Below are 18,488 nucleotides of genomic sequence, written 5' to 3'. Positions count from 1 at the left end.
GGGTAGGGACATCAGCCAGTTTTTAACTCAGAGAGCAGAGCATCCAAGCCAAGTGTATCTAGGAGAATTCTATGAGACACAGGGTCATAGACTTTCCTAAAGTCCAGGAAGTCAGCAACCCCAGACTTCCCCTCATCCACTAAAAGGGTCACTGTGTTACAGAAGGAGATAGGGTCAAGCAGTTATGCATTCCACAAATCCAGCTGGCTGGGCCTGATCCCCTGGATCTCTTGTATGTGCCATGTGATGGATACTAAAGAAGATCTCCATGAGCTTCCCCAGCACTGAGGTCAGGCTGACAGGCCCTTAGCTCTCCAGATTCTACTTCTGACCCTTTCTGCAGATAAGCATTACACTGGCCACCCTCCAGTTGCCTGGGACCTACTTGAGCTTTTCCACCAGCTCTCTTATAGACTCAGGTACACAGAAGGACCTCTTAAGATGAAACTTTTACATTGTACCATAGTCCTCCTATCCAGAAATATCCTGTGATGTCAGGAATGAGAACCTCATTGGTTCTGTCTTTTCTGAGACAGCTGAAGGAACCAAACCATTCTCAGACAAAAACAGGAGCAGTGGTAATGACACAAGCTGGAATACAAGGAATTCAAACATGAAAGAATAAATCCATTTGTATTATTTTTTGTATTATGTTGATACAACACCAACAACCAGAATAGGAATTAGGTTGAGGGGTATCCATTCCTGGAGACATATCTAAAAGCATCACTGGACAAGGCCATGAGCAGGCTCTTCTGATACCATCTCCTCTCGGCACCACACATACTTGGGATATCCAGGGCAAAACAGACAATTAAAAGAAATTTTTAAAAATCCTTTATTGTTCAAAAGCAACAGCTTAGAGAAGACTTCTTAAACCCCACTACAATGAAAGTCAAACTGCAAAACGGAAGCAAGAGACTGCAAAAACTTCATCAACAAACATTCAGGTGCTTACACCCAAAGCATCCTCCTCAACTTAATGGCTAAACGAGCTGTCTTGGTTTGCAATGTAACCAAAAGTATGTGTTCTATTATCAGCTGTTTAAACCAGGTAGGGCAGTGTTCTTTACCTCCTCCTTGACCCATCCTCCCTTCAGGGGGATGGATATCTTCTGTTAATGGGCGACTGAGCCTCACTTCATGACCGATAGAATTACATCACCCCATTGTGAGATGCTCCACCCAGGGGGAGGAGCCCAGCATTCCTACCGGGATATAATCTCAGACTTGGAACACCAAAGCAGCCTTTCTCCACTGGATTGTCAGAGGAAGACTGGACCAATCTACACGACCACTGGACCTTCAGAGAAAAGCTACAGCCTTCTACAGGATCATCGCTTCAACAGAACCGTATCTGTCACTCAAGGAGGACTGCAGTCACCATTTAATTGGACTGCTACCAACACCCTGACCAATAGGGGTGTCAGATTGTGTCCTGATTCTTGTCAGTGGCTTGTGGTTTTTTGGTACTACTGCACTTTAATTTTACTAGTAAAAAATTGTTATTCCTATAACCATATCTTTCCCTGAGAGCCCCTTGATTTCCAGATTATAATAACTCAGAGCTGGGGGGGATGTTTAAATTTTTTCCATTTCAAGGGAGGTTTCTGCCTTTCTTAGCAGACACCTGTCTTTTGAAACCAAGACATGAGCTTCTGAGAAATAAACCACTTCACAGCTCTTCCAAAGGCTAAAAAGAACCAATTTATTCATATTAATACAAAGAAAACAAGCATACCATAGGTAAAAAAAAAAAAAAAAAGCTAATGGATAACTACAAAAAAGCTTGAGAAGTGTCCAAGAAAGAATGGAAGCTTTGGACAACATTTATCAGTGAAGGCTTCCCGCTTAGGCTCAGAAAGGACCTCCTTGCTTGCTAAACTTCTTCTCAGAGAAGTCTGGGTTCAGTTTAATCCAATCTTAGTCCCAGACTTGGTAAACGGCTAGCTGCTAAAGAATTATAAAAGTGTAATTCAGTCTTTATATGACCTTGTCCTGCAAAATTATGGACATATTTATTCATACACTTATAAAGGATAGCTATAACATATATATCTATTATGATATATAATATACATTATATATATATTATATGATATATAATATATATTTTATATATATAATATAATTATATGGGAAAAACAAATTATTAAAAAGGATTATGACAATGATCAAGGAATTTCGGTAAGAACTATCTATAACACATAACAGATAGTTCCAACTACTTCTACAGAGCTCCAGTATACCAATCCTTTAAAAGCCAACTTAAAAATGAACTAGAGTACAATGCAATTAACCTAAAGACTTTTGTTCAGCCTCAAGGAATAAATTTGAGTCTCCCCACTCAAAGGAGGAATTTCCATGCACACTAGTAGAAGGCGTGTGCTGGACATCCCTGCAGTTAAGGTGTGCAACTGGAATCTTAACAGAATAAAATGACTCACTCTAATACATTATAAGATAGGACAGCACAAGCAGTTCAGCACCACAAATATAACTTGCCAGTTACTTGTTAGTAAATTACCAGTATTACCACTTCCGTTTCTCTACAGTACCAAACGTGGACAAGTGCACACCAGTGAAATTCTCAGTCACGAAATACAACATTAAAAATCCGTAAAATCCTTAACTTCAAACAAATACAGAGAGATTGATTTGAACACACTTCAAAATAAAAAAACTTACTTTCAGTGTCTGCAGTCACACACGAGTTTAGGAAAAAGGGAAAAGTCCAAGGTACCATACGACAAGTGAAGTACACTTTCATCCCAACAGCAAAAAGGGAACTGAAGGAAAACACCGGAAGAATGAGACATGCCCCCAGAGAGAAAGAAAAACCACAAAAACCCCAAAACATCATTGGAAATGATTTATTTGCACCGACTTGTAATTTCAACCCCAACAACCAATAGAAAACACAACACCAACACTACCACCAGAAGCATAAAAAAAACTAACCAAAACCATCCACAGCCACGGACACCCCAGCTAAACCCTGCCTGCCCCGAGACCACTACAGCCACCAGCCCAAACTAGAAACCACGGGCGGAAACCCCCAGCAATCGGAAAGCGAAGAAGGGAAAGCTGCCGCGATACAAAGCCGCACGCCCGGCGGCGTCCCAAGCACAGCCACCAGCACCAGCAGCAGCACCGAGCCTCGCCGGGCTCCTGCTCACCGCTGTCCGACAGCACCCACAGACCCACCATGGCTGCGCTCAAAGCCCCACAGACACGCCTGCCGCACGCCGCTCCGGTGCTCCCCGCTCCTCCTCACCGCTCTCGCCCACCTCGCCCTCGCCTGCCAACAGCTCTGGACACACGACGACACCTTCCCTGGCGACGCACTCCGCCTCCTCCAGGACATGGCTCCCAGCCACACACAGCCCTGCCACCTCCAGGAGCCGCCCTTCTTCCCCGACACCCTCCTCCGCGACAACCTCCACCCGCACCAAGCCGCCGACACACCGCCCTACACACCCTCCAGCACCTCTTCCCCACCCTCAGCACCAACAGCACCCGCCAGCACTGGCCCACCCAGGCTCGCAACGACCTCCTCAACAAACTCCAGCACCACATCCACCTCCTCGAGCACTGCCTCCCCGACAACGCCACGCTCTTCAAAGGACCACGCAACCTGCTGCTCACCATCAACAAGTACTTTCAGGGACATCCACCTCTTCCTCCGTGCCCACAACCACAGCGCCTGCGCCTGGGACCACGTCCGCCTCGAAGCTCGCGCCTCTTTGCAGCACCTCCACAACCTCACACGCACCATGCGCCGCTAGCACAAACACCCGCACCCCAAACCCACCTCCAGCCTCACCCGCCCGCCCCCCCAACCTGGGACAACCGACATGCCTCTAACAACCGCACGGCGCCCGGAGCCTGCAACCACTGCGTCTCCATTGGTACAGCCTCTCCCCTTCATTAGGACTGAAGACCTTCTCCACCCAATTATTTATTTGTTCATTTATTTATTTATTCGCCTATTTATTTACTTATTCACGTATTTATTTTTCTACTTACTTGCTATTTTATGCCACGGAAAATAAAGACCTATGACAAAACAACTGCCACTGCCTCTTGTCTCACCAGCACACTGCAACCGCTCTTTGGGCCGGGGGAAAGCCTTCTCCATTCGACACCAACTCCAAGCCCCGCTCCAAACACTCCCTGCCCGCTCTTCTCACTGGCCGAGCAGCATCCTGTAGCAACCACTTGGGAAAAAACATTGCCAGCGTTTGGCCAACACCCCAGAATCACCACCCAAAAAATAAAGAAGCGCTAAGGTTGGAAAGCACCGCTGCAGCTCATCCGCTTCACCCACACCGCGCTCCATCCATCCAAATGCGCGGGCCCTGGCACTTAACAGACAAGGATGTCCTGCGGGACAGTGTCAAACACTTGCCACAAGTCCAGGCACACAAGGTCACTTACTCTTACACAGCGCTCTGCAGCCCTAACTGTATAGAACATCACCAAAAATGCCGGGAACGGCAAGCTTCCCACTTTCAAAAGCCATAGTCCCCATTTCCAGTCCCCTGTCTCATTTCCAGCGGCCTTAGCAGAGTTTCTCTTTCCCACAGAAGCTGCCTCATCACCTTGCCTAGGACGAAGCTCACGCTGACTGCTCTGCAGTTCCCACACTCTTCCACTATTCCCTTTGTAAAAACAGGGGGGCTGTTTCCCTTCTTCCACTTATCGGTGACTTCACTTGACAGACATCATTTCTCAAAACCGATCCACGCTGGCCTAGCAACTCCATCTCTCAAGTCCTCTCAGGACGTGCAGATGCCATGGCATCAGGTGCCATGGACTTCCACATACTCAGCTTCCTTAGACGGTCTCACACCACATCTTATCCTCCAGTGGCCTCGGCCTCTTCATTCTTCATTGCAGGGCTCCCAGCACTTGCCTTCCGCGACGTTGGCGGTGTGGCAGGAGCTCAGTGACACACAAGGCTGCAACCACCTGCCCGTCTCCACAGCCTCTCGTCCCTGAAGTCTAAAACCTCCAGATCCCAGCATCCACTCATGGTAGGAATAGTCCCGGCTACGTCCCGATGAGGCCAGCCACGTCATCCCCGTGCACATCCGTGAACAAAGAGGTGCAAACAAACACCTCTTTGCACTCCCCAGATTCTGGCCTTTGTTTAAAGGCATCTGAAACTACTGGCAGGTCTTCTCTACTCCGGCTGAAGCAGCCCAGCCCCCTCAGCCTTTCTCACACGTGACGCTACCTCGAAACACCCGAAGCCACGGTAAACATCAGCTCCCCAAACCTCCACCACAAACAAAGCCTGGGGAACAGGCGCCATCCCTCCACATCCGCCCACTAAGACCGTGAAAACAAACCCTAAAGCACCTTCAACCCGCACCTAGCCTTCCTCCCACGGCGCCCTCACCTTCAGAAACCAATCCCTGCGTCCACTTTCAACCTTTGACTCCTCCCTTTCATTCAGGGCTCAGTTCTTCTTTACAAAGCGCCTCTTCCCTTCACGCCAGATCTCCTACTCACCTCCACTTCCTTTTACCAGGGCTGTCTTCTCACTTCGGCTCCCTACAACTTTCTCCAACCCCTCCATCAGGCACCTTTCACTTCACTGGCTCCCATGCCAGGTGCAACTCCCCATCAGCTCCTAGTCCAACCCTCCATCCCCACTGCCGGACCCCTTCATTCTATGCCGCCCACCTTGCCTTCCGCAATTTGGTGTGCAGACTCTGAACACAGGTCACCCGACTCCCAGCCTCCTCTCCGGCGACCCTCAGTTGAACCCTCTTCATGTCCCGCACTCCAAGGCCATCCGCAGGCAAACCTTGGACATCAGACCCTTTCACCAATTCTCGATTCTTCTCTATGCGCTCACCACGAGCGTCACCCGCTTCTCACCCAAACATCCCACAGACCACCAGACAACAGCTCAGCAACACTCTCACTCCACTTCTCAACTACCTTCCGCACCCCCTCGGGCAGCCGGCCGCAAACACCCGCTCCGCTTCCGCCAACGCCCGCCCGCCCGCCGCCTCCCAAGAGGGACACCTCCCTCCGCACCCTGAAAAAAGGACACAAATAACAAACAACACGGAGAAAAGCGTCCCCCGGCTTCCAGAAATCTGCACACGGCTCACAGCAGCGAACCGCCACGCACGCGCAAACCACCCCACCACTACCCAACACCGCCCCACCACCCCCCCACTGCAAGGAAAACGCCCACCCACTGACCGCACCAAACCCTTGCACGCAAGAAAGGCCAAAAAAAGGCGAACCACAGAAGAAACGAAAAGACGCGCTGCAGAACCCTGCGGGCCAAAGACCACACGCACAACAGCCCGAGCGGCCTGCCGGCAGGACACACACCCCCCCACCCCACCCCAGCACTCGGCCACGGGCCTCTCCTCCTCCCCCTCCCCACCGCCCCGACCACAACAGCACCGACCACCCCGACCCCCCCGACGCTCCCCCAACCCACCCCACCCCACCCTCCGAAACCCCCGCAACGCCGACAGCGCACCCCTCCAAACCGCAACCCCCCGCCCCACGCACCACCACACCCACAGCCGCACCTCCCCTCCCCCCCCCGCGCGCCACCCCAACCCCATCGCGCCCTCAACCCACACACCTCCCCGCTCCACCCCCCTCCCACCGCCTCGCCCGCACGGCCCCCCCTCCAACCCGGCACCACCGACACTCCGACCCAAACCACCCCGCCCCCACCCTCCCTCACCAGCCCCACCAGCCCTTCTTCCCCACTCCTTCGAACAACTCCCTCTGACACCCGCATCTAACACACCCTCCATCTACCAACACCCCCCCTCTTCCCCACTCACGACTCTCATACCAACAACACCCGCCTCCCGCTCCCGCACCCACGACTAAGACCCTGCCACCATACATCTATAACCCCTCTTCTCCTGCCCAATCCACGCCGCGCCGAAACCATCGCTAACCCCACTTTGCACCCAAACACCACCCATGACAACAGCACCCCAACCCCCCCACACCCGCCCCCCAACGGGCCGCTCTTAAAACCGCCGCGAGCCAACACTTGCGTTGCCACCAAATCCACCAAAATTAGAGCAAGTTCACCTTTAGCTACCCTTCTCCGGTCATTCCATCACCTGTTTACGCAGGATTTTCTTTAAACTCCACAGTCAGAACAGCAAATAACCTCCTGCCCCACACTGCATAGACTTCACCTGAGCCTTCGTTCCCTCCAAACCAGCCCCTCCAACCTCTCATCCCGCTCTGGACTCTCCGAGTCCTGACTCAAATAGCCGCTGACCATCCCAATCTACCCAATTACCCTTAAGGGGGCGTCGCTATTCCCTACCACAACATGCTCACCACATCGCGGCCAGACTCCATCTCATCCCCAAACGTCAACACTCGCCATACTGGCCACAAGTCACTCCTTAGACGGCTCGAGCCCACTTCTCAGGGTCACAAATCATTGAGGCACTCCCCTTCGCCGTCCCAGACCGTATTTCAGGCAACCTCTTCCCTCGGCTCCTAACCTCACCGACCACCCGAGATGCCGCAGTCCCAAACACCAATCCCTGCACATGTGAAACTTCCACGACCTTTGACTCCCACACGCCTTTTAAGACGACCTGGCCTCACTCTCGCAAAGCCCCAGGCCCAGTCCCATCAGGACTCACAATGCCCACACACTCATCCTCGCCAAATCATCCCCCTAAACTCCTCGGCACCTTCCGGGGGCTGCACCACACTTGCCTCCGACGTGGCGCAGCCCCTCGCCTCAGTCCCCCGGCCGGACACAAGCACGCCCCCTACGCCAAGAACCCCACCCCTCACCAAAAGATCCAACAGCCCCGATGACGCGCCACCACCCATCGAAACACAGGCCACACCACTGCACGCAGGCCGTGAAAGCAGCGAAAGGCCGGTTCTACTCCGCAAGCCCCACCCCCGCCCGGGTTCACAGCGGTCCCACCCTGCCCACACAACCACTCCCCAAACCACCCAAACAGCAGACACCGGACCACAACGAGCAGCCCAAGCCCAACAGCGCATGAAAAAACGGGCGGACCCCTCACATGCCGCAACGAAAGCGCCAAACTACGGACCCACGCACCAACCCCACACCACACCCAGACCCGCCACCACCCCCACCACCCACTTGCCGTCAAACCCCATCAGCATCCGCCTGGCCCCACCTCCGCTCCCCACGCCCCGCCACACCGCCAAAGCACGAAACCCCCACGGAGCAAGACAGCCCCGAACGCCCCCGCCGCCGCCCTACACCCCAGAGACCCACCACAGCCCCCCGCACCCTCACCCCTCCACCACCAAGAACACCATGACAGCAAAGCCCCACAGAAAGACAGCACCCTCGCTCACCGCCCCGACCGCCCTTGCACATCTGCCCCAACATCAGTCTTCAGGGACGACTCGCCCCGACATGGACCCCAAAACAACCCCGCCTCCAACCCCTGCCCGCCCCCCGGAACCCACCCACAAACCCACCCTCCCACACTCCCCGACACCCTCCACCCCACCCGACACACCCCCACAGCCCACCGCCGAACACACCCACAAACCCAAAAACCACCCCGAACCCCCCAATGCCCTCATAATGCCCCGCATATACATCCCGTCACCAAATCGACTCCACAATTCCTCCTCACACAGCCTCGCCACGGCTCACACCAGCGAACAACGCTTGCCCTTGCAGCCACCCCAATCAACCCCATGCCGCAAACTCCTCCCCTCCCCCCCCTCACCCCCCCTCAAGCTCCCTCAACCCTGCACCACACTTAAGCAGGCTGACCCTCGACCATCCACCACAGCTCACTCCAGCGCCTCTCCCACTTCCGCACCCCCCATAGCTATACGCCTATCATTCAACCTTTAACTCCACTCAGTCCCCGATCAATCAGCCAAGCCCCTCTCATCCGCGCAACCCCCACAGCCTTCCCGAAAGCCTCTCAGCCAACAACCAGCCTCCACCCCTCCATATCCTTCAGCACGCCTCCGTTCCCACTGCAAACTGCAGGGCAACCCATCTCCCAATCGGCCTTTGTAGCTCAACCCATGCCCACCCCACACCTCTCCACCAAGCCCCCCTTAACCAGTGCCCGGGACTCCAACATCACTCCAGGCCCGGCCTCCACACAGCGCGCTACGTTACCCCAAGCGACGCACTTCCACTCAAAGTATCCTTCATCTTATCACCAGCTGATACTTTTCAAAACTCCTCACTTCTGACGAAAATGCTATTCAATCCCCCTTCCCTTCCCACGAAAAGGACGTCTTCGCCTGGACTCCCTTCGACACTTCTCAACCGCCACTCTCCCGCATTCATGCCAGCCTCGAAGCACTGAAAGATGCCAGCTTGCAACACCAGTCCAAGTCAAAAACAACCCTCAGTGGCACCCTCTCTCTGGCTCACACCACGCACGCATTGGCCGGGCCACGGCACAACGACCCCTGCCCTCGAACAGGAACACGTTCACCCCAACCCTCACACGTAAACCGCGCCCAAGCAACTCACCGCAACATCGAACAAGTCCACTATCCAAGCATCCCATTCAGCCCTGCACTGATCAGCAGGCTTGCCTCGTAACCCCAGCCCCTACCTTCCCGGACGACCCGTGCTCCTCAGCCCACTTCCACAAGTCCCCTCTAACCCAAGGAGCTTACCGCACACTTGTCCGGGAGCTTGACCCACAAACCGTCACGGCGCAGAATCCCCTCCTCAACCTCTCACAGGAGGCGAACATCGCCCCGGACTCCACACAACGCCCAGCACACCACACACCCAGCCCAGCCTCCATTGCCCCCCCCACGCCTCAATGCCCGCCCCCACTCGCTCCGAAACCGCCACACCGCCAGCCCACCCCACTAGTACTCAAGCCAACCCCCGAACCCACCCACCGGGCGGTACCGCGGGTCCAAGGCCCGCCACTCCCCTGCACATCCCGCAACAAAGGAAACACCCCATGAAACACCCAATAAAGCTGGCACAGCCTCCGAAGCCTGCAGGAATTCTCCCAAGGCTCAGCCCCAGCTGTCCACGTCCCTCTCGGCACGCCTCTCAGACACCGCCTCAACACCCACCCTCCATAACCCCATCCTCCTCGCACCTCTCCCACGCCAGCACACCCAAACACGGCACCACTACGCACCCCCCCCCTGCCCACCACTGACGGGAAACACTACCACCAGCGCAAACCCGCAAAACCGAACCCGCAAACACAACTCGCTCACCTCCCTCGCACCCTTCGACAACCCCGACCCACCGCAGCCTCCAACCCCGCCTCCCGCCACCCACTCCGCCTCACTCCCGCCCCCCCCCCACACTCCACCCCCCTTCCAGAGACTCCCTCCTCCACTGCTCACACTCATCATGCCCTCAGGAAGCCTTCCCAAATAGACCTCAAAAGCGCCCCACCCACGCTTTCTGAAATCAACAAACAGCCGCACACCGGCCAAACTCCACAGACAGAACAAGCCCACCCCACAACCACCACACCCAACGCACCACCACCTCACCACCCACCGGCCACCATCCCGCGACCCGCCCGCCCAAGACCCTCCACACAACCCACCCCGGCAAACCACCAAACACGCCGCCCACAACCCACCAATGCCCGCCGCCCCCAACACCTCCGCACCTCCTTAGCACCCAAATTTCTACAGCTTCACCTTTTCTCGCTTCTCCGGAACAACTGCAAACCGCCTGCTCCACACCTCTGGGCGCCCAGACCACCACCCTCCACCCCCTTCCCGCCTCGCACACTCACCCAACACCGTGCACCCAGCCCAAACAGTGACACCGCGCCCCCCCGCACACTCCCCGAACATCGGCAGCACCGCAACGACAAAGACCCTCACACGTTGACACCACTCGCCACTCACCCTCCTCCCCACCGCCTACCTCAGCTCCCCCCTGCAGAACCACGACCCCCCCCCCCCCAAACAGGTCTCCCACGCCTCACCTCAACAACTGCCCTCTCGCTAAGCTCACCATATGCTATATTTCCATTCTACGTTATCTCTCTCATGCTGCCGATCCAGCAAACACTCGCCTGTCGCCGACCCAGGACCCTCAACACTCAGCCCGCTAACCCCATCCCGCCTCTGGAGCTGCACCATGAAAAATGCCACTTGCCAACACCCCAGAATCACCACCCAAAAATAAAGAAGCGCTAAGGTTGGAAAGCACCGCTGCTGCAGCTCATACCAGCTTCACCCACACCGCGCTCCATCCATCCAAATGCGCGGCGCCTGGCACTTAACAGACAAGGATGTCCTGCGGGACAGTGTCAAACACTTGCCACAAGTCCAGGCACACAAGGTCACTTACTCTTACACAGCGCTCTGCAGCCCTAACTGTATAGAACATCAACCAAAAATGCCGGGAACGGCAAGCTTTCCCACTTTCAAAAGCCATAGTCCCCCATTTTCCAGTCCCCTGTCTCATTTCCAGCGGCCTTAGCAGAGTTTCTCTTTCCCAACAGAAGCTGCCTCATCACCTTGCCTAGGACGAAGCTCACGCTGACTGCTCTGCAGTTCCCTACACTCTTCCACTATTCCCTTTGTAAAAAACAGGGGGGCTGTTCCCCTTCTTCCACTTATCGGTGACTTCACTTGACAGACATCATTTCTCAAAACCGATCCACGCTGGCCTAGCAACTCCATCTCTCAAGTCCTCTCAGGACGTGCAGATGCCATGGCATCAGGTGCCATGGACTTCCACATACTCAGCTTCCTTAGACGGTCTCACACCACATCTTATCCTCCAGTGGCCTCGGCCTCTTCATTCTTCATTGCAGGGCTCCCAGCACTTGCCTTTCCGCGACGTTGGCGGCGTGTTGTGGCAGGAGCTCAGTGACACACAAGGCTGCAACCACCTGCCCGTCTCCACAGCCTCTCGTCCCTGAAGTCTAAAACCTCCAGATCCCAGCATCCACTCATGGTAGGAATAGTCCCGGCTACGTCCCGATGAGGCCAGCCACGTCATCCCCGTGCACATCCGTGAACAAGAGGTGCAAACAAACACCTCTTTGCACTCCCCAGATTCTGGCCTTTGTTTAAAGGCATCTGGAACTACTGGCAGGTCTTCTCTACTCCCGCTGAAGCAGCCCAGCCCCCTCAGCCTTTCTCACACGTGAACGTCCTCTGATGCCCTCTGCATCTTCAGAGCAGACACTCCTGCCAAAAAAGCTCCACTCCTCCCATGAACCAAAGAGCCTTCAGCTGGACACACTCTTCCGGGGAGGGCTCTGGCAACCCCAAAACACAGCAGCGTTTTCTCTGACGGGCGACAGTCCCCCTTCGCTCTCTGCCTGCCTCATCTACGGAAGCAGGGAAAACAAAACTACGGCCCCGCTCTAGCGCCAAACAAACGGCACCACAGACACACAGCAAACAACACAGGAGCAACAACAAAGCTCTCCCGGTCTTCCTACTCCTTCTTCATCCACCCTATTTTGAAATGTCTTCTTGCCCCGCCACCTCAGCTTCCGACACGGCACCTGGGCCACACCGGCGCAAGAACCGCACTCGCCGCCTCCGAGGCTTACTCCGCACACAGCCCCTCGCACACTGCCACCGCCCCGGGGCGTTCACCGCAGGAGGGAGATACCCAGCCCTCGCCCACTTGACATCACTGCACATCCCTTGCAACCGCAAAAGGAAAACAGCGGCTAAGATGAAAATAAAGGCAAGCCACAAAGTGAAAGGAAAAGCGGACCACAGCCACCGGCAGGGCTTTGCAGGTGGAAAAAAATGCTTAGGCACAAAGGAGGCTTCAGCTGCACAGCACAGGCCCGAAAGCTGGCCCTGCAGGTGACAGGGAATAACAACAACAGCCCTCCCCAACACACCTGACCCCAACACCTCGGATCTAGCGCTTTCTCAACCCCGCGTTCACCCACTACAGCCACTCTGCCCCGAGACCACAACCGCCACCACCATCCCCGACCACGGACACCCCAGCTAAACCCTGCCTGCCCCGAGACCACTACAGCCACCAGCCCAAACTAGAAACCACGGGCGGGAACCCCCAGCAATCGGAAAGCGAAGAAGGGGGAGCTGCCGCGATACAAAGCCCGCACGCCCGGCGGCGTCCCAAGCACAGCCACCAGCACCAGCAGCAGCACCGAGCCTCGCCGGGCTCCTGCTCACCGCTGTCCGACAGCACCCACAGACCCACCATGGCTGCGCTCAAAGCCCCACAGGCACGCCTGCCGCACGCCGCTCCGGTGCTCCCGCTCCTCCTCACCGCTCTCGCCACCGCCCTCGCCTGCCAACAGCTCTGGACACACGACGACACCTTCCCTGGCGACCGCACTCCGCCTCCTCCAGGACATGGCTCCCAGCCACACACAGCCCTGCCACCTCCAGGAGCCGCCCTTCTTCCCCGACACCCTCCTCCGCGACAACCTCCACCCGCACCAAGCCGCCGACACCAGCCCTACACATCCTCCAGCACCTCTTCCACACCCTCAGCACCAACAGCACCCGCCAGCACTGGCCCACCCAGGCTCGCAACGACCTCCTCAACAAACTCCAGCACCACATCCACCTCCTCGAGCACTGCCTCCCCGACAACGCCACGCTCTTCAAAGGACCCACGCAACCTGCTGCTCACCATCAACAAGTACTTCAGGGACATCCACCTCTTCCTCCGTGCCCACAAACCACAGCGCCTGCGCCTGGGACACGTCCGCCTCGAAGCTCGCGCCTCTTTGCAGCACCTCCACAACCTCACACGCACCATGCGCCGCTAGCACAAACACCCGCACCCCAAACCCACCTCACCCGCCCGCCCCCCCAACCTGGGACAACCGACATGCCTCTAACAACCGCACGGCGCCCGGAGCCTGCAACCACTGCGTCTCCATTGGTACAGCCTCTCCCCTTCATTAGGACTGAAGACCTTCTTCCACCCAATTATTTATTTGTTTCATTTATTTATTTATTTCGCCTATTTATTTACTTATTCACGTATTTATTTTTCTACTTACTTGCTATTTTATGCCACGGAAAATAAAGACCTATGACAAAACAACTGCCACTGCCTCTTGTCTCACCAGCACACTGCAACCGCTCTTTGGGCCGGGGAAAGCCTTCTCCATTCGACACCAACTCCAAGCCCCGCTCCAAACACTCCCTGCCCGCTCTTCTCACTGGCCGAGCAGCATCCTGTAGCAAACCACTTGGGAAAAAACATTGCCAGCGTTGGCCAACACCCCAGAATCACCACCCAAAAATAAAGAAGCGCTAAGGTTGGAAAGCACCGCTGCAGCTCATCCGCTTCACCCACACCGCGCTCCATCCATCCAAATGCGCGGCCCTGGCACTTAACAGACAAGGATGTCCTGCGGGACAGTGTCAAACACTTGCCACAAGTCCAGGCACACAAGGTCACTTACTCTTACACACCGCTCTGCAGCCCTAACTGTATAGAAACATCACCAAAAATGCCGGTACGGCAAGCTTCCCACTTTCAAAAGCCATAGTTGTCCCCATTTCCAGTCCCCTGTCTCATTTCCAGCGGCCTTAGCAGAGTTTCTCTTTCCCACAGAAGCTGCCTCATCACCTTGCCTAGGACGAAGCTCACGCTGACTGCTCTGCAGTTCCCACACTCTTCCACTATTCCCTTTGTAAAAACAGGGGGGCTGTTTATCCCTTCTTCCACTTATCGGTGACTTCACTTGACAGACATCATTTCTCAAAACCGATCCACGCTGGGCCTAGCAACTCCATCTCTCAAGTCCTCTCAGGACGTGCAGATGCCATGGCATCAGGTGCCATGGACTTCCACATACTCAGCTTCCTTAGACGGTCGTCTCACACCACATCTTATCCTCCAGTGGCCTCGGCCTCTTCATTCTTCATTGCAGGGCTCCCAGCACTTGCCTTCCGCGACGTTGGCGGTGTGGCAGGAGCTCAGTGACACACAAGGCTGCAACCACCTGCCCGTCTCCACAGCCTCTCGTCCCTGAAGTCTAAAACCTCCAGATCCCAGCATCCACTCATGGTAGGAATAGTCCCGGCTACGTCCCGATGAGGCCAGCCACGTCATCCCCGTGCCACATCCGTGAACAAAGAGGTGCAAACAAACACCTCTTTGCACTCCCCAGATTCTGGCCTTTGTTTAAAGGCATCTGAAAACTACTGGCAGGTCTTCTCTACTCCGGCTGAAGCAGCCCAGCCCCCTCAGCCTTTCTCACACACGTGAACGTCCTCTTGATGCCCTCTGCATCTTCAGAGCAGACACTCCTGCCAAAAGCTCCACTCCTCCCATGAACCAAAGAGCCTTCAGCTGGACACACTCTTCCGGGGGAGGGCTCTGGCAACCCCAAAACACAGCAGCGTTTCTCTGACGGGCGACAGTCCCCCTTCGCTCTCTGCCTGCCTCATCTACGGAAGCAGGGAAAACAAAACGGCCCCGCTCTAGCGCCAAACAAACGGCACCACAGACACACAGCAAACAACACAGGAGCAACAACAAAGCTCTCCCGGTCTTCCTACTCCTTCTTCATCCACCCTATTTTGAAATGTCTTCTTGCCCCGCCACCTCAGCTTCCGACACGGCACCTGGGCCACACCGGCGCAAGAACGCACTCGCCGCCTCCGCGGCTTACTCCCCCACACAGCCCCCCGCACACTGCCACCGCCCCGGGCGTTTCACCGCAGGAGGGAGATACCCAGCCCTCGCCCACTTGACATCACTGCACATCCCTTGCAACCGCAAAAGGAAAACAGCGGCTAAGATGAAAATAAAGGCAAGCCACAAAGTGAAAGGAAAAAGCGACCACAGCCACCGGCAGGGCTTTGCAGGTGGAAAAAATGCTTAGGCACAAAGGAGGCTTCAGCTGCACAGCACAGGCCCGAAAGCTGGCCCTGCAGGTGACAGGGAATAACAACAACAGCCCTCCCCAACACACCTGACCCCCAACACCTCGGACCTAGCGCTTTCTCAACCCCGTTCACCCACTACAGCCACTCTGCCCCGAGACCACAACCGCCACCACCATCCCCGACCACGGACACCCCAGCTAAACCCCTGCCTGCCCCGAGACCACTACAGCCACCAGCCCAAACTAGAAACCACGGGCGGAAACCCCCAGCAAATCGGAAAGCGAAGAAGGGAAAGCTGCCGCGATACAAAGCCGCACGCCCGGCGGCGTCCCAAGCACAGCCACCAGCACCAGCAGCAGCACCGAGCCTCGCCGGGCTCCTGCTCACCGCTGTCCGACAGCACCCACAGACCCACCATGGCTGCGCTCAAAGCCCCACAGACACGCCTGCCGCACGCCGCTCCGGTGCTCCCGCTCCTCCTCACCGCTCTCGCCACCGCCCTCGCCTGCCAACAGCTCTGGACACGACGACACCTTCCCTGGCGACGCACTCCGCCTCCTCCAGGACATGGCTCCCACACACAGCCCTGCCACCTCCAGGAGCCGCCCTTCTTCCCCGACACCCTCCTCCACGACAACCTCCACCCGCACCAAGCCGCCGACACCGCCCTACACATCCTCCAGCACCTCTTCCACACCCTCAGCACCAACAGCACCCGCCAGCACTGGCCCACCCAGGCTCGCAACGACCTCCTCAACAAACTCCAGCACCACATCCACCTCCTCGAGCACTGCCTCCCCGACAACGCCACGCTCTTCAAAGGACCACGCAACCTGCTACTCACCATCAACAAGTACTTCAGGGACATCCACACTCTTCCTCCGTGCCCACAACCACAGCGCCTGCGCCTGGGACCACGTCCGCCTCGAAGCTCGCGCCTCTTTGCAGCACCTCCACAACCTCACACGCACCATGCGCCGCTAGCACAAACACCCGCACCCCAAACCCACCTCCAGCCTCACCCGCCCCCCCCAACCTGGGACAACCGACATGCCTCTAACAACCGCACGGCGCCCGGAGCCTGCAACCACTGCGTCTCCATTGGTACAGCCTCTCCCCTTCATTAGGACTGAAGACCTTCTCCACCCAATTATTTATTTGTTCATTTATTTATTTATTCGCCTATTTATTTACTTATTCACGTATTTATTTTTCTACTTACTTGCTATTTTATGCCACGGAAAATAAAGACCTATGACAAAACAACTGCCACTGCCTCTTGTCTCACCAGCACACTGCAAACCGCTCTTTGGGCCGGGGGAAAGCCTTCTCCATTCGACACCAACTCCAAGCCCCGCTCCAAACACTCCCTGCCCGCTCTTCTCACTGGCCGAGCAGCATCCTGTAGCAACCACTTGGGAAAAAACATTGCCAGCGTTTGGCCAACACCCCAGAATCACCACCCAAAAATAAAGAAGCGCTAAGGTTGGAAAGCACCGCTGCAGCTCATCCGCTTCACCCACACCGCGCTCCATCCATCCAAATGCGCGGCCCTGGCACTTAACAGACAAGGATGTCCTGCGGGACAGTGTCAAACACTTGCCACAAGTCCAGGCACACAAGGTCACTTACTCTTACACAGCGCTCTGCAGCCCTAACTGTATAGAACATCACCAAAAATGCCGGGAACGGCAAGCTTCCCACTTTCAAAAGCCATAGTCCCCATTTCCAGTCCCCTGTCTCATTTCCAGCGGCCTTAGCAGAGTTTCTCTTTCCCACAGAAGCTGCCTCATCACCTTGCCTAGGACGAAGCTCACGCTGACTGCTCTGCAGTTCCCACACTCTTCCACTATTCCCTTTGTAAAAACAGGGGGGCTGTTTCCCTTCTTCCACTTATCGGTGACTTCACTTGACAGACATCATTTCTCAAAAACCGATCCACGCTGGCCTAGCAACTCCATCTCTCAAGTCCTCTCAGGACGTGCAGATGCCATGGCATCAGGTGCCATGGACTTCCACATACTCAGCTTCCTTAGACGGTCTCACACCACATCTTATCCTCCAGTGGCCTCGGCCTCTTCATTCTTCATTGCAGGGCTCCCAGCACTTGCCTTCCGCGACGTTGGCGGTGTGGCAGGAGCTCAGTGACACACAAGGCTGCAACCACCTGCCCGTCTCCACAGCCTCTCGTCCCTGAAGTCTAAAACCTCCAGATCCCAGCATCCACTCATGGTAGGAATAGTCCCGGCTACGTCCCGATGAGGCCAGCCACGTCATCCCCGTGCACATCCGTGAACAAAGAGGTGCAAACAAACACCTCTTTGCACTCCCCAGATTCTGGCCTTTGTTTAAAGGCATCTGAAACTACTGGCAGGTCTTCTCTACTCCGGCTGAAGCAGCCCAGCCCCCTCAGCCTTTTCTCACACGTGACGTCCTCTGATGCCCTCCTGCATCTTCAGAGCAGACACTCCTGCCAAAAGCTCCACTCCTCCCATGAACCAAAGAGCCTTCAGCTGGACACACTCTTCCGGGGGAGGGCTCTGGCAACCCCAAAACACAGCAGCGTTTCTCTGACGGGCGACAGTCCCCCTTCGCTCTCTGCCTGCCTCATCTACGGAAGCAGGGAAAACAAAACTACGGCCCCGCTGTAG

The 18,488-nt window shown here is 55.8% G+C and overlaps 1 protein-coding gene and 3 pseudogenes across 8 annotated transcripts in view; 3 read left to right on the top strand and 1 right to left on the bottom strand.

Annotated features, from left to right (window-relative positions):
• UBAP2 (ubiquitin associated protein 2) overlaps positions 1 to 18,488 on the bottom strand; it is a 129,732-nt gene that overhangs the window by 14,257 nt on the left and 96,987 nt on the right. The window lies entirely within an intron of this gene.
• On the top strand, positions 3,005 to 3,788 carry LOC148184535 (interferon-like; annotated as a pseudogene).
• Positions 13,185 to 13,760, top strand: LOC148184534 (interferon-like; annotated as a pseudogene).
• LOC148184533 (interferon-like) lies at positions 16,254 to 16,821 on the top strand (annotated as a pseudogene).

This window comes from Pseudopodoces humilis, chromosome 4 (assembly GCF_049639895.1).
Source record: "Pseudopodoces humilis isolate 2021_Gansu_Grassland_sample_001 chromosome 4, ASM4963989v1, whole genome shotgun sequence".
Lineage (NCBI taxonomy): Eukaryota > Metazoa > Chordata > Aves > Passeriformes > Paridae > Pseudopodoces > Pseudopodoces humilis.
The sequence above is the reverse complement of the archived record's forward strand: the minus strand, read 5'-3'. Positions and strand labels throughout refer to the sequence as shown.